At 38.4% G+C, this 22,932-nt stretch overlaps 1 long non-coding RNA gene across 5 annotated transcripts; it reads left to right on the forward strand.

Moving 5' to 3' along the window:
* Positions 1 to 244: 244 nt before the first annotated feature.
* Positions 245 to 17,016, forward strand: LOC132666105 (uncharacterized). 5 transcript variants are annotated; one of them, XR_009604485.3, is made up of 4 exons: positions 245 to 322; positions 489 to 624; positions 1,426 to 1,518; positions 14,072 to 17,014. It is a non-coding gene; the product is annotated as an uncharacterized LOC132666105 (long non-coding RNA). The 5 variants fall into 5 exon arrangements; XR_009604483.3 differs by lacking the exon at positions 245 to 322 and adding an exon at positions 11,411 to 11,507 and having other exon boundaries at positions 513 to 624; positions 14,072 to 17,016; XR_009604484.1 differs by lacking the exons at positions 245 to 322; positions 14,072 to 17,014 and adding exons at positions 11,411 to 11,507; positions 11,880 to 12,207 and having other exon boundaries at positions 513 to 624.
* Positions 17,017 to 22,932: the final 5,916 nt, after the last annotated feature.

The following is a 22,932-nucleotide window of genomic DNA, read 5'->3' on the forward strand; positions in this document are numbered from 1 at the left end:
CTCTCTGTGGTCCGGTCTCGCTGGCTTTCTCTCAGTCATTCAAATGTGTGTGATCTTTCCCATAAGTGCTGATGCAGGCAAGCCGGGTTCGAGAACCCACAGGGCATCCCGAAGGACCAGCTTCACCTGACAGAAATCAAATGGGAGCCAGGAGGAAATAAGAGGGGAGTTTACTGAGTCAGGTAAGTGCCAGACTACAGCAGGCACTGGGAGACTTGGAAAAGGAGAAGTGAGCCTCCTCATGCTTGGGGTCAGAGGTTTATGTTGAAAGGAGTTCAGTGTATGTGTTCCTTCAGGCATCCAGGGTAGGGTCTGATCAAAGGTAAGTGTCAGGTGAACAAGAGGTGTTATTCCAGAAATCACTGAAGGGAAGGGTATTGGCACCAGCGTTGACAGAGATTTGCTCTTAGATGTTATCAGGTGTATGGGGACCAAGGATGTTTTCCCATCAGAGAATGATTAACTTTCTTGTCTCCCCGTTGGAGTAGGAACATAGCTTCTTTAGTTTACTCAGATGCAAGGTGAAATACAGAACATGAGGAAATGGGACCGGCGGAGACATAGCCAAGATGGAGCGTTTCCAAAATGGACTCCCTTCAGTTCCCCTACGTCAATGCCTTGAAGGTATGTGCTGAAAGGAAAATATCTGCAGTTATTTATGCGTTACTTAAAATAAAAGTTCTTTTTTAAATTTTTTGATAGATTTAGGGGTGCCTGGGTAGCTCAGTTGGTTAAGTGCCAGACGCTTGGTAACATCTCAGGTTGTGATCTCGTGGTGGTGAGATTGAGCCCCACCTCGGGCTCTGTGCTGACAGCATGGATGGAGCTTGTTTGGGATTCTCTCTCTCTCCCCCTCTTTCTGTCCCTCCCCTGCTCACCCTCCCTCTTGCTCAAAAAGAACAAAATTTAAATTTTTTTATTTAATTTTATATCTTCAATTTAAATGTATATCTTCAAAATAAAAATCTAGAACACTATTTTATCTTAAAAATCATCAAGTATTTATGAACAACACAATTCTTTTCTAAAATGAAGTCAGATTTCTCTTATATTTTTCAAAAATAAAAATATTCTCAGTTTAACTTAAAAAAATTTAAAAATAAACATATTCTTAGTTTAATTTTAATTTGGTACATGACATATTTAATCTCCATTTTCCAACAAGGTAATCTCTAATTATAATATTATAGGCTGTTGTATAGAGCAGTCATGTATTTAGTATTGTGATCCTATGGTTAAGACATATATTTCTCAGAGTTTACTCAAGAAAATCTTCATATAAACAAATTCAGAAGCGAGCCTGTGCCTAACAATTGGACCAAACCCGAGGACTCTTTATTCTTTTTTTTTTTTAATTTCATACCCTTTATTTTCCACAAATATTACTAGTAAATATTATATTTGAGTCACTGTGTTACATTCTAGGATTACAAAATGATAAATGAAGAAAAAAACATGAAAGCATCCAGACAGTAAGAAACAGAAGTTCAGAGAAAGGTCTAAGGCCATTAGGAAAAGGTAAGTGAAAAAGGCAGGATATACCCTGGATTTTGAGTAAACAACAGAGAAGGCAAAGCAAAAGAGGAAAGTCATCCTGGGCAAGTTAAAATTCAGAGACAGGAGTTTAAATCATCCAGTTCTGTGAGAGCAGACGGATGGATGAAATCCTTCCCTGAAGGCTGCATGAGACATTGATGTTTCAGGAGGACAAGGCAGTGACATTTTCCAAAGACTCCTGCAATCAACACGACATTTCTTAGAACCAGAGCTGATGGAAACGCTAGCTCCGTTTATCTCTTTTCCAATATGTAGCGTCTTTTTGCCATTTAGGAACCTATTTTCAGTCTTTTCTGCCTCTTCTTAGAGAACGATATGCAAGGTTTCTCCTCAATACAGGAGGGGTTTGGGGGATGTGGGGGACTAGGGCAGGAGTGGACAGAAACAGAAACCAGCCTGCATTTCCTGTACTCCAGACACTATCAGATTTCCTGGACTATGAAACTACTTTGAAAAAGAAATTCTCAGTCTGAGAAATAAGTTCCTGGGCTCAGAATATCACCCTCTTCAGTTTACCCTCATTAGAACTGCCAGAATCAGCTTTCTTTTCTCTTTTCTTTTCTTTTCTTTTCTTTTCTTTTTTTTCTTTTCTTTTTCTCTACTTTTTTTAATGTTTATTTATTCTTGAGAGACAGAGAGACAGTGCCTGAGCTGGGGAGGGGCAGAGAGGGAGGGAGACACAGCATCCAAAGCAAGCTCCAGGCTCTGAGCCATCAGCACAGAGCCCGATGCGGGGCTCGAACTCACAGACTGTGAGATCGTGACCTGAGCCGAAATTGGAGGCTCAACCAACTGAGCCGCCCAGGTGCTCCCAGAATCAGCTTTCCGAAACCCAAACCTGATCGAGTAACTGCCCAACTCAGAATCCTTCCACCCCTTTCCAGTTTTCACAGCCTCAACTCCCATCTTTAATATGGCAGCAGCATTTGAAAGGTGTGAGAGGACGCTTGCCGCCGTCTTCCTACCATGTGCCCAGTGTGGGGACATGCACCGTGCTCTTGGAGAACACAGCTGAGGGGACAACGGCCCTGCCAGCTGCCAGCCTTGCCTCCCATTGTCTGTCCCCCTCCTGTGCTGCGTCCCTCACCCCCCTGCTGCTCCTCACCTGCTCGAGTCTCTCCTGCCTTTCTGGCCTCTCTCTTCCTCTGACCCTCCTGTTTTCCATCTTTATCTTCTAACCTACCCTCTGCATCAGTGGTCTCACACTTTGCTAACTGGACCCACCTTTCAAAACTCCTGGAAGGTGGTTTACTCCATGAAGTTTCCTTTGATCTCTACTTGTAGTAAGATGTCCCATAGCCATTTCTACAAACTTTCCTCACTGCTCTTACTGTACTTGGACGTAGCATTGTCTCCCACAAAGGCCGTTAACAGCCTTCAAAGCAGGGAACGTGTTACTCATCGTTGTATTCCCCGCGACTAGCAAGATTCTCGGCATTGAACTACTTTTTTCTACATAAAAGCTTTTAGAAATTGTTAGTAAACCCAACTAAAGGACAATCTTTTCAGAACTCTCCCTGTTGTTTCTGATGGCCAAAGTCCTTTTTCGATCCTCTTCTACGATGATAATTTGACACGAAAACTTCATTTTCTTATTATGTAACAACTACTGTCATTAATAACATAGTTACTGTTCGTTTTTTTAATGGCGCTTTATAGCTGGTTCACTCCATTGACTTGCTTCTTTTTGACATTTTTTAAGGAGAAAAACCGTTCAGGTGGCACCGAATGAACACAAACCTGAGAGTTTTCTGCTCTGGGTGCCCCTTCCAACAGCTGTGACAATGGACGTCTTCGGACCTCAGTTTCCTCAACTACAAATCAAAGACACGGACAGATGGTATCTAAATCTAGTATTCTAGTCTGAAAATTAAAGGAGAGTACATTATAAATATTTTATAGAGGCTATTTGTGATTATGAACTCATGCATAATTTCCTAGAGCTTTTTGACTGAATATTCTAGGACTATAAAAGTATTCTGGAGAAATGTGCCAAAGCAGCTGGAAAAAATTCAATTATTAGTTTAGCGTCAATTTTTCTCCCTCCATTTCTACATTATATTATTCTCATCCAGTGAAGCATTTTGTTGACACAGAAAACACAAATACGTTGTGATTATTAAGTTAACTTTCATTAATAGAGTACTTACGTTAATAGCATTTCCAAGTAATTTTTCTTGTCTACAAACAAAATGCCTTATTTTTTTCCCCAATGATTGCACCTTTTTGATGATAACTTGAGGCTTGCCTACTCTATATGCTAGTGTCAAACAAAAAACCAGCTTTGGGTATGCGTGAACGATTTCACTGCATGTTCTAAATATCTTCTGAAAATGGCACTTTTTTTTTATTATGAGCAGCAGAATTATGCCTCACCATGTGGCCTTATTTGAGATTATATTATTAAATGTGGCGTGAGAGCTGAAATACGAAGTGAAACTTGTATGATTTCTAACTGCCTTTCCAATAAAAGCAGCAGGGTGCTATTAAGAAATCCCATTTTGAAAATATATATTTGCAGAAGAAATAAGGCTTCAGTTCTCATTCTCTATAGGCAACTCTACATAGGCAAGCTGCAAGGTTTCTTCCATGTCATTACCATTGGTTTTTTCTTCCGATTTATAGAATTTCACTATCTCCTAGGGACGCACCAGGCTCTAAATAGCTCTGCTTCATTAGAAACTCTTTCTTTGGACTCTTCTTCTCAAGATTAGAAACAGCCCTTTTTTATAGTTCTGTGAATGGTACCGTTTGAAACATACAATGTTCTTGTTCTTGTGTTTTCTTCTGGAAGCCTATACCTTCCACTATAGTGTTTTTGAAATAACATTACAGCTTTCTAATATATGTGTGACTATTTGAGTTTTAAATGGGGACAAACATTGGATTAAATATTAACTTGCGCCTGAATGTACTATGGAATCGTGGACGCACGCTGACCACAAATTTGTCATTACTATTCAGTGTAGCACATTCACTTTGTGCCATAAAGTATACCAGTTAGACTTTAGGATTTTTGAAGGATCTTATTTACTCTGTAGCATTCATAGCTCTTCTCTTTAGAAAGCTTAAGGAGTCGTGGCAGATAACAAAATGCCTATTTTTCAGGGAGGAAGGCAGAGTTGATTTGAGATAAAATAGAGCTCCCTGATGCTGATTTGCTTTGTGAAAGATGCAATTGGATGCAAATATCTCTAATGAGCAGCTATGTTGTCTCTGCTTATTTCAACCTAATATCACATTTTTTGTTGTTTTCTTAACTGTGATTTTCTATAAAGATAAAAACATATAGATATTAATAGAGCAGAGATCTGTGTAATCATCACCCAGATTTAATTAGTACAATTAGTATTATATTAGTATTCCATCTATTATATTAGTATTATATTAGTATTTCCATCTATTACAAAAAAGCTTTATACATATACTGCAGAAAATCTATTCCCACCCCCATCACATTCCCTCCTATCTGTTGCCAGAGATGCTGAGTGAATGGGTGTCTCTCCATTTATGGTTTTATTTATTTTTTTAATCTTGACTTATTTTTGAGAGAGAGACAGACAGAGTGTGATCAGGGGAAGTGCAGAGAGAGAAGGAGACACAGAATCCAAAGCAGGCTCCAGGCTCCGAGCTGTCAGCACAGAGCCCAAGGCAGGGCTCGAACTCATGGACCGTGAGATCGTGACCTGAGCTGAAGTCAGACGCTCAACCGACTGAGCCACCCAGACACCCCAGCCATTTATGGTTTTATATATAACATATATATAATATGTATTGTCACTATAAACATATTGTCACTAATACAGGAGGAACATAACACTGTCAGGTCACTTTGCAACATGCTTTTTATTCACTTAAAATTATGTATTTTGGGGTGCCTGCGTGGCTCAGTCGCTTGAACACCTGATTCTTTTCAGCTCGGGTCAGGTTCAGATCTCATGGTTGGTGAGATCGAGCCCTGTGTCGAGCTCTGCACTGACAATGCAGAGCCTGCTTGGGATTCTCTCTCTCCCTCTCTCTTTCTGCCCTTCCCTCAGTCTCTTTCTCTCTCTCTCTCTCAAAATAAATACACGTAAAAATATGTATTTGAAGTTTACTGATTTTAATAAATGTACCCTTTACTCATTTTTGTTTAATCCATTGTGTGACCATACTCAATTTATCTACCCATTCTTCAGTAATGAATGTTTTCATTGCTTCCAGAATTTTACTACTAAAAATAATACTGACTGGAGGTTTTTATGTGGCTCTCCTAAAATGGGTAAACCTGATTTCCTCTAGTGTGTATTTTCTCCATTTGAGGAACTCCGGGGTCAGTGGGTCATTACTTTCTGCTTCTAAAGCTTATAAATGCGTGTGATAAACAAAAAGGGGCATGCACAGTTTTGCCTTAACAACATATCGTCTTCTGCGTCATTGCCGAATCAATCAATAAATGAATAATTAATTTTGAATAACTTACTAGTAGGGAGATAGTAAACTTTTCTGAGGCGAATTGTAAAGCATTCCTCTCTGTGGTTGCAATTAAGGTTCTTTCTTTTTGAATAATGTCCTTTCGTCTTGCTTCATAAATGAATAAAAAAGAGTGAGGTTTTGAAGCATCATGGACCTAGCCTGCACTCCAGCTAATGAAAATGTGTTCACTGCTTTAAAAGTTTTTTTTTAATGTTTATTTATTTTTGAGAGAGACAGAGACAGAACATGAGTGGGGGAGGGGCAGAGAAAGAGAGAGACACAGAATCCGAAGCAGGCTCCAGGCTCTGAGCTGTCAGCACAGAGCCCGACGTAGGGCTTGAACTCACTAACCACGAGATCATGACCTGAGCCGAAGTCGGACGCCCAACCGACTGAGCCACCCAGGTGCCCCTCTTCACTGCTTTTTAGAATCACATAGTTCCTAATGCCTCTTCCTAACACATGACTCTTACAAGCAGTTGCCTCATTGTACTTACCTTACATGTGTAGAGGATAAAAAACATGCAGAGAGGAGGAAAAGGACATAGCTTTTTCTAAGGTTAGCATCCTCCCTAACAAGAAACTGTTTAGGACGTTCAGCCTGGACATAAGAAAGGTGGATACCTGAGGAGCCCCTGGGTGGCTCAGTTGATTAAGCATCAGACTCTTGATTTCAGTTCAGGTCATGATCTCACCGTTTGGGAGGTTTGTGAGTTCGAGCCCCCACATCAGGCTCTGTGCTGACAGTGTGGAGCCAGCTTGGGATTCTCTCTCTCTCTCTCTCTCTCTCTCTCTCTCTCTCCCTCCCTCTCTCTCTCTCTCTCTAAAAATAAATTAATAAACTTAAAAAAAAAAAAAAAAAGAAAATTTGTTACCTGAGAGCAAGTACTATCTCTTAGTTTTCTATCAATAAATACTATCCTGATAAACAATACCAGAACAGTGTCTATTAACAGGCAGTTATTCATTTACCCATTCCATTGGTGCATATTGCTTATATTTATATTTAAAAATAAAAGGACAACCATTCGTGATGACTAATTTTATGTGTCAACTTAGCTAGGCCATGGGGCCAGCTGTCTGGTCAAACATATTCTTAATGTTGTTGTGAAGGTATTTTTTAGATGCGATTAACATTTAAGTCCCTAGATTTTGAGCAAAGCCAGCTACCCTCCAAAATGTGGATGGCCTCATCCAATCAGTTAAAGGACTTTGGAGCAAATGTAGGTTCCTGGACCAGAAGCCATTCTGTCACTCTAGAGTAGCATAGAAACCCTGCCTCAAATTTCCCAGTTTCCAGTCCAGAGATTTCTGACACAAGACTGTGACATCAACTCTTTTCTGAATTTCCAACCTGTCTGCCTGCTTGCTCTACAGAGATTGGACTTGACGACCCCCACCCCCCCAACATATGAGATAATGCCTTAAAATAAATCTCTCTCTCCCTCTTTATCTCTCTTTTCTCTCTTTCTATCGTTTCCTTTTCACCTCTGAGTTTTACTCTATTTCCATACTTTATTTATATTTTTCTTTACACACTTTTGCATAATAAATCCCTCTCTCTCTCTCTCTCTTTTCTCTCTATAGTTTCCTTTTCACATCTAAGTTTTCCTTTATTTCCATACTATATTTATATTTATATTTACATGCTCTTGCATAGTTATATATCTGTTGTGAAAACCCATCTGGTAGTTCCAACATCTGGGTCGTCTCATGGGTGGTCATCTCCATCGATTGCCTGTTCTCTTGAGTACGAATCATCGATTCCTAGTCCTCACATAAATAGTGATTTTGGATAATGCGATGCCTCATTTTGTATGGCAGTTTGGGTTAAAGGTAAAACACTATTTCTGGATGTGACTCTGAAGGTGTTTAGGGATGGGATTAGCATTTGAGTCAATAATCTGGATAAAGAAGGTCTACCCTCACCTACGTGGGCAGGCATCATCCAGTCAGTGGAAGGCCCAAATAGAACAGAAAGGAAGAAAGGGGATGCATTCTTTATCTTTTTTCTTGAGCTGGGACATTCATTTTCTCCCACCCTTGGGCATTGGAGCTCCTGGTTCTCAAGCCACTGGACTAGGATCTTACTTACACCAGTGGACCCCTTCTCATGCCTTCCATCTTGAACTGGGAGTTACACTCAGCTCACCTGGTTCTCGGGCCCTTTGGGATGCAGACTGAATTACACCACTGGTTTTCCCAGTTCTCCTGTTTGCAAATGGCCCCGTCATAGAACTTCTCAGCCTCCATAATTGACTGAGTCAATGTCCATAATAAATGTCCCCTTTTTTATCTATACATATCCTATGGGTTTGTATCTCTGGAGAACGCTAATACAGATTGTACCACTGACATTATGAATCATATATTAAAGAGACGCTAGACAGGGTACTTTCTTCTAAAGGAAACATTTTTCAGACCATTTTAAAAATATTAGCCTGCAGTTAACTTTTAACATTTTCTTTGATTTTATTAAAATGTCCATTATCTTCAATGTTAAAATTCTTGATATTTTGATATATCTAGATTTCTTGCATTGATTTTTTTATGCAGGAAAATATGATTTGTCTTGATTGCTGGAGTTATCAACCCTCCTTGAAAGTTTGTGCCAACCTGCGTATTTCATTTGCCTCTCCATTAGTCTCATGGGTTCTCAGGAAGAAAGAGGCGCCTGTCTCCAGCCTGGTTGCTGTCGCCGTGTGCCGCTGTGGCCGCACATTAATGTCCTGCGCAATTGGTCCTGTTGATGCTAAATGACCTCAATATCATGACCCCAGAGGATGAATGTTCCAAATATGGGCTGCATCTCTGTCGGCTTATTATTTCTGCAGCTGCCACTTCCTCTGCTTCTATTATAGGCACAGACACACATAAAAATAAAGTCATAAAGATGCTATCGCTTTTCTCCATACACTAAGAAACAGCTAGATAGCTCATGCATTCTGGTACTCGAGGTACCTGAATTATCGGATTTCTCTCCTTGCCAGTGAACACACTTTGCACTCTTCTTATCCTTACAGAAAAGAACTAATCCCTCCATTCTCATTTCTTTCCTCCAAATAACAAATTTAAAAGGTGGGAAGTCGTATTTTGCATTGACATCATGAAAACGTTCTACTCTAAATAGATAGGCATATTTTCTATGTTCTCAACAAAGAAACCAATAAGCCATAAGGTTATTTACAGTCATATTTTTTTTATTTAAAAATCTTAATTCTTTAGAAAGTATTAAGCTGAGAGACTTTCTCCAAATGAGAGTGAGAGAAATTATATTCTGCCTGTCTCCCTCCCCCCGCCAAAATTACAACTTCATCATTTTTTCCAGGAATGGTTATGTTTTATTTACAAAGAGAGAATTGCTTTTTAAATGGATTTAGTGGAAATTCTTTTTTTTGTAATCTTAGGGAGATATAATTAATTATAACATCGTGCGGGTGTCAAGTGTCCAACATCGTGATTCGAGTCAACATTGCTATATGTAAACCTCAAAGTTGCTAAGAGACTAGGTCTTGATCGTTCCTAGCACAACAAAGAAATGATAATCATGTGACATGACAGAGGTGTTAGCTAATGTTAAGGTGGTGATCCTATTGCAATATATAAATACGTTGAGTCAGGGGCACCTGGGCGGCTCAGTCGGTTAAATGTCCGACTTCGGCCTAGGTCACGATCTCATGGTTTGTGAATCCGAGCCCTGCTGTAGGTTCTGTACTAACAGCTCAGAGCCTGGAGCCTACCTGGGATTCTGTGTCTCCGTCTCTCTGCTCCTTCCCCTCTCTCTCTCCCTCTCTCAAAGATAAACAAACATTAAAACATTTTTTAAATTAAATATACTGAGTCAACATCTAGTCCTCATTTTTAATTAAACCTTCAAAAGAATGCCCAAATGTTCACTTCTCTAACATTAGTTGCAAGACCACAGCATGACCTCATTCCAGCTATTCCACTATTTGCTACTTTTCCCACCTCTATAATTTCCACTCTTTCCAATTTTATACGCACGGAATTGGCAGTCAAATTGTTTGCGAAAAAGTATTTTTGTCTACTTATTCATTAATACATTAATTATTTTGCTCATAAATTCATTGCTTAATCTATGATTTCGGTACTCCCAGACCAGTTCTTGCACCTTCTTTTTAAATTATTTCTTCCCTGCTACAAGGACAGTGCTATTCGGCAGCTGGTAGACCACCAAAAGGGATTGCTTCCCAGGTATTTATTATACATGACATAGGAAGAATGACATTTCTGGACCTCTAATTCCATGGGTAGAACTTGGGCATAATAGAATTCTCTTTTACCTTGCTATAGAAAATGAAATAAGATAATGACATAAGTAATAACACAGGATACACAACAAAAGCTCATTTTCTTCTGACTATATGTAACTTCATTCTATTTGAAATTTTGCCATTGTTGCTTACTGACCTACATGATTCTGCCTCTGTCATTATTTGTATTTTAACAGAGTATTTAGATTCATAAATTTCTCTTTTGAAACGTGCAGGTAAGTTGTTGTATACCATAGACTAATTTTTGACCTTCATAATGTAGCCAGGTTAATTACTAGTTAATGAAAACCATTTATTTTGCCTATAATAAGCTGCTCAGCAGGAATTTTCCACCTAATTAATAGTGACATGTTATATGAACCACATCTGGCATTTTGCACCTATTTCAAGGCAATTTCGAAGACTAATAATCTACAATACACTCGAATATGTCTTTGCCAGTCATGATAACAACTCACGGCGAAGAATATTTCATAAACAAACACTGCACAGTGATCATTCGAAGTGATTTCAGTTTCCTCATAGACAGTAAAAATAAGTTGAAGAATGCTTCTTTGTCTCAAGAGTAGGTATGAAAGTCCTTGGTTAAAAATTAAACCATGTTCTAGCCCTCAGTGGTACCCCTCTCGATATTGTAAATATTACTATTTAATTACTAATCTAATTACTTTCCAAATGAACATATAAAATATGTATTAAGTGGAAGAAAACCCATCTAGGCCACTTCTGCAGAATTAGATCGTCATCAAATATATGCCTGGTTATGATTGTTAAAGGGGTCAAATCAAAGGAGTTTACATACAAAATAATTTCAAACCCTAATGGATTAATACTTTGATGAATTCTAAAACTGTGCATCACGGAGCACTCATCCTTTACACGGGACTATGTACGTTAGGGAAGTCAGATAAAACATGTTTACTATGGAAACATTTCAACCTTTAATTACAGGAACACACAGCTTTGCAACTTCCCTTTGTTATAAATTTCACCAGTCACTAGAGTTAATACGTAAAATATTTTAAACAGTCTGAATGGCCTGACAGCCAGTAATCTTCAGTGCAATTTGTCTACTCGTGTTCATTCTGCCTTCATAATCTCAGGTCAGCCAACCTTTGATGAGGCAAGTAAAGAGGCAAAATGTTGGGATTCTGGCATGCCAACAAATGGACCCTATCACTGGAATAAGAGAAATTTCAGGTAGTCTCATTCATGCTCCTATAGATTATTAAAATTTCTTGAAAACGTCAATGCTCCATTCTCCAGACTATATCTCCCAGATCTGCTAATCAATGTGGAGTTAGGAAAACGAGATTACCGCAATATTAGGCCTATCCGCAGTAATGACAACAGGCCGGATGTGAGGGGGCATTAGAGATTGCCCTGAGGAGATCACTTGGCCATGATTTGAGAAATTAAATCCGATCTTCAATATTTTGCATAAATCCAGCTGTGGTTTTATCTGCATGAAATGTGTTGCCTTAATGTTATATTTTACCTGGTCTATGGGTTGGAGGAACAAAATTACCATAATCCACTGACCTCGCCTGTTTTCATTCGTATTCACTTTAGATTACAGGAGTTAATATGTTTCACAAGATGAGTTTTTCCAGAAAACAATGACAAAACCGGAAAACCTTCATGAAGGCAAAGAGTGAGAAGGGAAGACACAACCACAAGCTAGGGTTTTGAGACAGGAAACCGAAGGCACCCATGAGAGAAAAAGCTGCTTTTTCCCTTTGCTTCTTTTCCGACTTCTATTTGTGCTAAGACCTGCTCCCCCACTCCACTCCACACATGCCTCGGGATGCCAATAGCCCATGTCATCCTTGTAAGGGACAAGGAGTTTGTGATTTCTCTAGAATACCACGCATCGAAGGAAAGACCAGGTGAGAATGATTGAAGCTATCACACGCATACCCTAGACCAAAGGCGCTAGACGTCTCGATGCCGAGACCCCTGGCTTCAGCCAATAAGTGACATATGATGGACACCTGGACCTTGTCCTCTTTCTGACCAGTTCCTGGATGCCTGGGGGTACACGTGCACCAGACCACAACTGTCAACAAAAACCCTAGGCCCCAAGAAAGATGAGACTCCTTCTTTTCCTTTCTGAGTCTCCCAGACGTTCCAAGTGTATCTCCTTCCCCACGTCTTCAATAAAGTAGGATTTCGCCTTCTACTGCCTTTGATTTCCATCTTGAGTGAAGCCAAAGACCGTGTAGGTTGGTCCCGGGGGGCCCCCGTCTGGGTCCTCCGACTCCGCCTGTCTGTGTCAATTTTATCATTGCAACCTATACATTTCTCTTATCCTTCTCACTTGCTTCTGGATAAAACTAAATGATGTAGAGTCTCAAGAAGATTGTTCATACTACAGGAAAAAATAACACGTTACCATAAAAAGTTACTCTAAATAAATGGCTTCCCCTAACCGTACCCTCTGTATAAACATTTCTCTATGGGGCACCTGAGTGGCTCAGTGGGTTAAGCATCGGACTTCGGCTTCAGTTGGTCAAGCTTCTGAATTCAGCTCAGGTCATGGTCTCATGGTTCCTGGGTGTGAGCACTGCGTCGGGCTCTGTGCTGACAGCTCAGAGCCTGGAGCCTGCTTCAGATTCTCTCTCTCTCTCTCTCTCTCTCTCTCTCTCTCTCTGCCCCTCCCCTGTTCGCGCTCTGTCTCTCTCTCAAAAATAAACATTAAAAACAAATCCAAACATAACTCTTCATGTAGTTGTGGTGTAAAGCCTAAAGCCAAGGTGCAGTCTGATGCATTGTCTTCTGGTAAAATCAGGAGGACTTCAAATGGCCTAACTACAAGGTTGTCACCCAATCAGCCCACCAGGATAAGGCCCCCTAGCCAGGCAACAGTCCTCATCAAATGTACCAAGTGTAGCTCCTGCTTTTGGAGGGTGGGCATCAGTTCCCTGGCAGGCCATGGAATTATTCAACAAGCCAATTACGTGATCACATAGAAACCAGAGGGCACCCCACTCTCTTGATTCTGCAGAACTTCCCTCTGACAGCCCCTGCCTGTTCACCGTTCTCAAGTGCAACCCTCTTGGGGCCCCACGTGGTTGGGATTCCCCTCCTCAAAGCTGGGTTTGTCCGTCCCCATAACACTAGGTAGGAATTACTACTTTCTTAACAACAGGCTGAATAGCAAACAATTAAAACTGTACAGAAATGATGATTTCTTTTTGCTTTAATATGAAAAAGTGGGAAATTGCATTAATTAATTTTAATGCATTCCTGCTGAAGGTCCAACTGACCCATGATGAATTATCCTTCGTACATTTTTCACTTTACTATCTAGTATTTTCCTTAGGATTTTTGTATGAATGTTCTTAAAAGTTATTGGCTGTGGGATTCTCTTTTATTTTGCTGTTCTTGTTAAGTTTGGTTTTAAGGGCCTGATTAGCCTCATGAAATAAAAGAAATTCACTCATTTTTATTTTAATTCTGGGAAAGCTTGTGTATGATTGGAATTACTTGTTATGCAGATGTCTGATAGAATTCATCAGTGAATCCAACTTTGCGTGGGTTTTCTATATAGAAAGACTGTTGATTGTTAATTTAATCTATCTGGCTTTAGTTATAATTCAGATTTCTTTTTCGTCGTCCTCATAAGTTTTACTAATATTTTACCAGCGATTTTTAGATGTTTATCTAAATTTTCCTATAGTTTGCTATAAAGTGACTGACTCAAAATATGCTTTCATAAACTTGTCTATTATATGATTTCTCTTGTCTATTATCTCTCTTAGGTTTGTTCATGCTGCTTTGTTTCCTTCTGTGCATGATGTTTTAACTGAGTTGTAGACATTACTGAAGAAAAATTGGAAAAAAAAATTGTCGGGCCCTAAATGATGTTGCATTTCACATTAGAGGCCAGAGATTTTGGCAACACTGAAATCAGTTTAATCTACACAACTATTGAGAATTCTAAGTTGGATGTTAGTCTTTGAACTATGTTTATTCCTATTATTCCTATAATTGTTGGACAAATCATTCCCAGCCAAATTGCTAGGAGTCGTAACAAGATTTCAACTCATGCCCCGGTATGCATGAACTTTGGTTCCTCTTGTCCCATGGATATTCAGATGAATCCTTTTTTATCTGGCTTTTCTTCATCTCTACTGATATTTTGCTGTTGTTGTTTTACAGTCTGTTTTATCTGAGATTAGTACAGCCACTCTAGTTTTCTGTGGTTTCTGTTTGTAGATTTTTTTCTATCATTTTGCTTTCAACTCCTATCTTCAAATCCAGTGTGTCCCCTGAAGACAACACATAATAGGATATTGTTTATTTTAACCATATTGACCAACTCTGCCTTTTGATTGGATTGTTTACTTCATTCACATTTAATGTTCGGATTTATGGCTCATAGTTTTGTTTGTTTTACATAAATTGCCTGTCCTCAATGTTTCTCCATCATTAACTGCTTTCTTTTGCATTAAGTGAATATTTTTCAGTATAACATTTTCATTTCTTTAATAAATAAGAAGAAAGAAGAAAGGAAGAAGAGGAGGAAGAGGAAGAGGAGAACAACAAGAACAACGATGATGATCACAACTCCATGTGCTTGGGCTTTAGATTTATTTTATTTTTCAATTAATTTTGCTCCAGGTCTGATTATCCAATCTGTTTGCGTGTTTAGGTCTAAAGGATTCAATATTAATATATTTTATCCTTAAAAAAAAATATGAATCATATGCCCAAAGTGATCTGGAGTCAGTTCCTTCGAAAACCCTGCAATTGTTGAGGGGCGCGTGGGTTGCTCAGTGGGTTGGGCGTCCCACTTCGGCTCAGGTCATGGTCTCACAGTCGTGAGTTCGAGCCCCACGTCGGGCTCTGTGCTGACATGTCAGAGCCTGGAGGCTGCTTCAGAATCTGTCTCCCCTCTCTCTCTGCCTCTGTCCCTTTCTCTCTCTCTCTCTCTGTCTCTCAAAACTGAATAAACGTTAAAAAAGTATCGAAAACCTTGGAATGTTCAAAGCACACAGTTTTGCTGGCTTCATGTTTTTCTAAGAAATAAGTCTAAGCAGGCTCATAGAGGAATTTTCTGGAGGAGACACTGAATGTGTTTCAACTTGGTCAATCTTCAAAGGCCCAAGAAAGCAGGAAAATCAAATAGTTCATAGTTTGTGCCAAATATTTTGTTAATGACCAGCGATCCAAGTGGTGATTGCATTTGGTTGTTAAGAAGCCTCTTTTGGTCTCCCAGAGACAGGTACTGGATCTGAGGTTATCACCACATTGGCTCAAATGCTCAGTTAGTAATGGCTTTAGTCAAAAGATCAACTTAAAAGAAGCAAGCTCTTACCCATTGAATATTTCAAGCAAGTATTGATTGTGTTGCATTTTTTCTTAGATGTTTGCTATTTTTTATTTCAACTCACTTTCAAGTGGAAATACTGTCAAAATTCCATAATTCATAGTTAAACTAAAGCTTGTTTGAAGCCCTTATAAAACGGATCACAGCCTTGATTTAAAAATCAAATAAATATATTTAGAGAAAATAAATAAATATAGCTAGAGAAAATGTATTAAAGGAAATATAGAAAAAATCCTTAGACATACACAGTAGTCAGATCTTGTAGGTCTCATATTACTCCGTTACTTTGCAGTTATAATCTGAATAGAATACTAAGGATTAGAAAGTAAAAAAGAAAATTGGCAAAAAACAAACTGATCTTTGCTTGGCTTAATATTATTACATACCTCAGAATCTTAAAAATCACTCTTATAATGAATCAGCCATAAGGTTGGCCTTAATTAATTCAGTCTCCTGTGCAAGACCATAAGTGAAACATAATTCATTGTAATTTTCATTTACCCTCCTCTACCCTTTAAAAAAGAAGAAACTTCTATTTTAACCTTCTTGGCTTAGTGTTTTAATTCAATGACATAATGAAAATGTATGGAATCGACTTAAATACCTTTTTAGATTTTTTCAGTGAGCATTGGCTCTAACCTGAGTATTTCCTTGTTGACATTAATGCAGTTTATTCAATCAAAAGCTACATTAAATTCTATATCTTCACTGCATTTATCAATTACACTCCTTTCCAGGTCACTAACCTCTCCTGAATTTTTTATTACTAAATTACTTTGATGAAGTGATGCTTAAATTTCTCTTTAGTACTTCCTAAAGTTATGAAACTGATTTTCATTCAGGCTCACATCGTCATCTGTCAGACTATTTCTTGAGAAACTGGTCTAGCAAATAGACGCACGTGCTTGCACACACATACAAAGCGCCTCAGGCTTTGCAATATTTCACGTACGGATCCTTAGAGACAGAAATAGTTGGCAATAAGGAAAATGGGGGAGACATTTCTCACTAAAGTAACTAAGGACATTTAAAAATAAATAAGCAAAAACAGTGCTCCCAAGATACAGTTCAAATACAGTGAAGAGTAATACCAACACACAATTCCAGTATCTGTAAGAAATTTACACTGAAAAGAAGGCACATGATTGAAATAACTTTACCCAGAACTTATATAAAAGCATTTTTCAGATTTGTTTCATAGGACTCAGGCAGTTTACAGCACAATATTAAAATTCTTTGTGCCTTTCCAATTCTTGACTTAAAGACCTGGAATCTTTAGGTCTTTAAAGATTAAAAAAAAAACAGTATAATCATCTGTCTACTCTGTAAGAGCTTATTTCCAAGCTGATAATAATGTCAAACTCCTCTCACACTCTCCTCATTTCCATTGTTCGTATAATTTTACAGTATTAATTATAATAAGCAACTTGTGAAAACACGAGGCTAAAAATAAAAGGTAGGATGAACAAAAGTGATTCATTTACTGCTTCGGAAGTTTCCTCCAATTGTTACCATGCTCTGGGAGACTGAGAATGTAGACCCAGGTTCAGGGGGAAGAAACTCAGTGACATGATGCCTGTCATGGTATGTGGGCTCCATCCTTATGCCTTCATCCAAGCTCAATTACTTCCTAAAAGTCCCACCTCCAAATACCATCATATGAGAAATTAGGGCTTCAGGGGCGCCTGGGTTTCTCAGTCAGTTAAGCATCTGACTCTTGATTTTGGCTCAGGTCATGATCTCACATGTTGTGAGATCGAGCCCCATGTCTGCATGGAGCCTGCTTGGGATTCTCTCTCCCCCCAACCCCCCTCTCTCTCTGCCCCCTGCCCTTACACACTTTCTCTCATGAAATAAGTAAATGAAGTTTAAAAAAAAGCAATTAGGACTTCAGCATGTCCATTTTGAGGGACACAAACATTCAGTCTGTGGCAAATACGTTCATATAATGAAATACTACACCATAATGAGAATAAATGAAGTGTACCTTCATGCAGCATCTCATGACTATAATTTTGAGCAAAGGAAGCCAGATATGTGAATATATTAAAATATTCCGGGGCGCCTGGGTGGCGCAGTCGGTTAAGCGTCCGACTTCAGCCAGGTCACGATCTCGCGGTCTGTGAGTTCGAGCCCCGCGTCAGGCTCTGGGCTGATGGCTCGGAGCCTGGAGCCTGTTTCCGATTCTGTGTCTCCCTCTCTCTCTGCCCCTCCCCCGTTCATGCTCTGTCTCTCTCTGTCCCAAAAATAAATAAAAAACGTTGAAAAAAAAAAATATTCCATTTATGTAAAGTTGAAACAGAGACAAATATTAACTACGGTATTACAAGTCAGGTGTTTTCTATTGGGGAGTAAGTATTAATAGTATTAGTAAACCCTAGAAGGTCACAAAGAAAGGCTTCTAGGGTTTATTAATACTATTATTTTATTCCCTGTTACATTTTAGGTACCTTTACTTTGAAAATTCTTTAAGCTTTACATCTATAATCTGCAAAACTTTTAAGGGTTTGTTATACTACAGTGAAAAATGACATTTAAAGTCTTTAGGAAACATAATTGTTGTGAAAGAGAAGTGTCCTTGGTTAAGCTTAAAATAACTTGATATTAGACTGTAAACTGTGTGTTTAAAGTTCAAGACCTTTCTTTAAGTAGTAAGAATGAAACAAGGTTATTGTCTGTTAACAAACAATAGTCTTAGCATATCTCAATTTTTCAATTGGAAATGAAAAAATATATTAACATTGGCCTCTGGATAAAACAACACTGCATATAAGTGAAAGCAAATGATTATCTCTAAGAATTAAAGGAAAATTTCTCCAAAAATAGTGTTCTGAAAAATCAGGAAGACAATTTCAGGAATTTATTTGGAATCTTTAAAAAAGCATACAAGGATGTGTTCTCTTTACATTTAGTAGAAAAGCCAAGTGAGCACAGATTGATATAAAAAGGTATGGGACTGAAAAAAAAAAGACAACAGGGTGGAATAAGAAAATATATACAAATTTATAGTCCTGATGGTGTGACTAGATTTAATAAACAATCTCAATTTAATCTCTTAATTTAATAAATTAAATTTATTATAAAATTTATATATAATAAATTTAATTTATTATAAAATTTATAAATTATAAATAATATAATTTAATATTATATTTAATAAAATACAATAAATTATATTTTGTAAATTTATTATAAAATTTATACAGGGTGCCTGGGTGGCTCAGTTGGTTGAGCATACGACTTCAGCTTAGGTCACGATCTCATAGTTCATGGGTTTGAGCCCTGCATCAGGCTCTGTGCTGACAGCTCAGAGTCTGGAGCCTGCTTTGGATTCAGTGTCTCCTTTTCTCTCCCCTGCTCGCTCTCTGCCTCTCTCACTCTCAAAAATAAACATTAAAAAAAATTAAGTTTTATGCTAATGAATGCCATTTCTAAGCATAAATGAATGATCCTTCACTGATCAAAATTAGATATAAAAGTTATATCTGAAAATATCAATAATTATGAATTTTATGTGAGTTGTTGGCCTTGAAAACAAAGCCAGTTATATGACAAACAAAATAGGTTCATTCAGGAATAGCACAGGAATTGCAATTTTAGGACATGAAAGTTATGGCAAAACTACAGGCAAATCCAGAGAAGAAAGAAGAAAAATGTTACTTTATGGAGAAAAAGGAGGAACTTGGGGAGGGCTTTTCTGAATGAAAGTCCCTTGGAGGAGAGTGAGAATTCAGGATGGTGATCATCTCTCATTGGCTGAGGTTTGTCAGCTTCTCATTGGCTGGGCTGTTGCTGGGCAAGGACAGAATTTTCTTTTTCTTGCTGGGATAGTAAATTAGGCTTCTTCTTGTTGGAAAATGCAAGGTACCCTTGTTCTTCCAATTGACAGTGACTTGGTAGGGCGTGAGAGTTCTTCCTTCTGGCCTCCCAACTCTATTTGAAATGGGGTTTCCTTTGTTCAGTTTCACAGAGTTTAAAAGAATCCTATGAACATTCTGAAAGGCATTAGTTACCAAAACCGAGAAGGAGGTTTTAGTATACTAATTTCAAAGTTCTCCATACAAAACTAAATGTCAGAAAACAATAGATCAATGTATTCAGTACTGAAGAGGAAAAATATTATGAATAAAGAATATAAAATTAGGCAAACTTGCACAGATGTTGGTGACAAAGAGACAGTTTTAGTTGTAATAATCAAAAAGTAGAACAACATACCAACTTCAAGGGGAAAAGAACCACTAAAACTTACGAAAGCAGTGAGGAGAAAAAACAATATTTATCAAAATAGGGAAATAGTAGTGTAAAAGAACTAATTTTGAACACAGAAAACACTTTAAATATTAAAAAGTCTGAATAATTGATGTGAAACTAGTCTTGACAATAGCTACAAAAGTTACAAATTCTTGAGTGAAAAAACAAGTAAAAAATAATATTGAAACCAATAAACTAAGCTAAAAACAAAAGTTTCATCGTATTGAGAAAATAAAGGAAAATCATGTGGAGTGGAGTTGACACAAGGATTCTAACTTCCCATATGCTCTTGTGGGATTTCTTTATAGGATGCATAAAATTGATAAATGAGGAAATGGTGCAGGACAACATTCTTTAGAAATACGTGATTAGACGTAATCACATGTATATGATTAACATACAGAGACTTTACATTCTCATTGATGCGACCATACCAAATCTAGGACAATGAATAACCTAAGATATGTCTGAAGAAAAGTTCTTATGCAAAAAAAAAAAAAAAAAAAATCTCTAAGCAAAATGAAAGGATGGCCCTTCTCTGATCAAAATTACATAGAAAAGTTGCATCTGAAGGCTCAAAGATTTGCCTGTGTAAAAAAAATCTCACTACTTGTTCCTATTAAATTCTACTTTATGGATTAAGATATTCCTTTCATCATAAATATGTGGTAAAGTTGGAAGGGTCCATTACCTACATATGTCTTTTCCTGAAAGGAATCTGATGACTGATGATATCAATTGGCATATTCGTGTAAAGAAGCTGTCACTTGGGGCGCCTGGGTGGCGCAGTCGGTTAAGCGTCCGACTTCAGCCAGGTCATGATCTCACGGTCCGTGAGTTCGAGCCCCGCGTCAGGCTCTGAGCCCCGCGTCAGGCGCTGGGCTGATGGCTCGGAGCCTGGAGCCTGTTTCCGATTCTGTGTCTCCCTCTCTCTCTTTGCCCCTCCCCCGTTCATGCTCTGTCTCTCTCTGTCCCAAAAATAAATAAAAAACGTTGGAAAAAAAAATTAAAAAAAAAAAAAAAAAAAAAGAAGCTGTCACTTAAGAACAACAGCCGGTAGGAAGGAGAGGTATCCATGATTTCTGCGAGTATGTGTGTGCTTCGTGGGTACATGCGTATGTACGTGACCTTGTTCTTGTGTATATATAAGTGCATGTGACATGGGGAACAAAATTGTCATCTCCTTAATTTGGCCTAGAACAGGTATTTTGTCATGCATGCCTTTATTTTCTGTCTTTTCTCTATAGATGAAGGATGAAGGAAGAAAGAATATTCACCTTGTATGTAATGTAAGATGTAATAAAATGTGAGTCCTATGCTAAAACTCTTCACGGGCTCCTGAGCCAATATTCAACCCTAAATTCATTATTTACAAGATGTACATACACTCTGTTGTTTTGTTTTGCAACATTATTTTTTCAAAACTTTCCTAAATAAAACATAATACATAATTATTATATACAATTATATATCATATTATCTTATATGCTTATAGAACTAATATATTAACATTTAACATTTCATTATAAATTAAAAATTTATTTTTTTACACTTAAAGATGCTTTGTGGGGTGCCTGGGTGTCTCAGTCGGTTAAGCTTAAGCGTTTGACCAGCTCAGGTCATGACTTCACATTCTGTGAGTGAGTTCAAGCCACGCATCAGGCTCTGTGTTGACAGCTCAGATCCTGGAGCCTACATCAAATTCTACGTCTCCCTCTCTCTGTCCCTCCCCCACTCACACTCTGTTTGTCTGTCTGTCTCTCTCTCTCTCAAAAATAAACATTAAAAAAATTTTTTTAAAGATGCTTTGTAGACTTTAAAAGGGAGAAGCCACTTTTCTCAACCAAAATGCCACTTTTAGCATCCAAAATGCTGAAAAAGAGGTACGCCTGGGTGGCTCCATTGGTTACATGTCCGATTTTGGCTCAGGCCATGATCTCATGGTTTACGGGTTCGAGCCCCACGTGTGGCTCTCTGCTCTTAGCACAGAGCCTGCTTCAGAGCCTCTGCTTCCCTCTCTGTCTAGCCCTCCCCCATTCATTCTCTCTCTCACTCTCTCTCCCTCTCTCTCAAAAAGAAACATTTAAAAAAATTAAAATGCTGAAAAAGAAATTCATATAACTGACTTCTCTGACTTCTCTGACTCCTAAAACTGAAGAATCTACTCCCAAGAAAATGAACAAAGCTCTAACTAAGAAACAAAAGTATAATGAAATCTATTCTTCTCCAAGCTTTGCATATGTTCAAATTTCACTCACTGTTTGGAACTGTGCAGTACAGAACGTTTTTGAATGGTGTTATTGCACGAGATCAGTTGTGGCATCATTTTGAGGTCAATCATTAAAGAAAAAGAGCTAAATTTTCCTAACATAAACGTGATAAGCTCTTTAAAATCCAAACACTATTTGTCAGAACTTTCCAACTGGAACTGAAGAAGCCACCGAAGCGTCTTACAAGGTAACTTATCACCGTGGCTGGAGAAGCACACACAAGAGCTGAGACGATAATAAAGCCGTGTACAGTGGGCACCGGTGATTGCCTGCAGTATAAACAGGAAGTGAAATAAATCATGGCACTGACACTTTCCACCATGAAGGAGTTCACTGTATTAAAGATTTAGATACAGACGTGAAGCCTGGGTTAACATCCCATATGTACAATTGCGCTTCTGCCTTACAAATGGTCAGATCTACAGACGCGAATTAACTTGCTCTTTTTCTTTATTTTCGGGTTCTGCACCAACTCTCCCATGAAGGAAGGCTCCTTTTATGTGACTGCTAAGCCACAGACACAATGGAGGCGATATCTTAGAAATGTCAAGTACACGTTTTGCGTCTCCGCATTTATCTTGGAACAATTAAGTTGACATCAGCTCTAATGACCAAGGAGCAATGGGGGACAAAACTGCGGATGCCCGACTCTCCTCTTCCATGCCATGTTGACAACTGTAAAGAAAATGCCAGTCCTGTGTAAGATTGCCTTTGATGAAGGAGAAAGAGGTGATATTTTATTAAAGCTAAGCCATTGTCTACATATCTT

This window comes from Panthera onca, chromosome D3, assembly GCF_046562875.1.
Source record: "Panthera onca isolate mPanOnc1 chromosome D3, mPanOnc1 haplotype 2, whole genome shotgun sequence".
NCBI lineage: Eukaryota > Metazoa > Chordata > Mammalia > Carnivora > Felidae > Panthera > Panthera onca.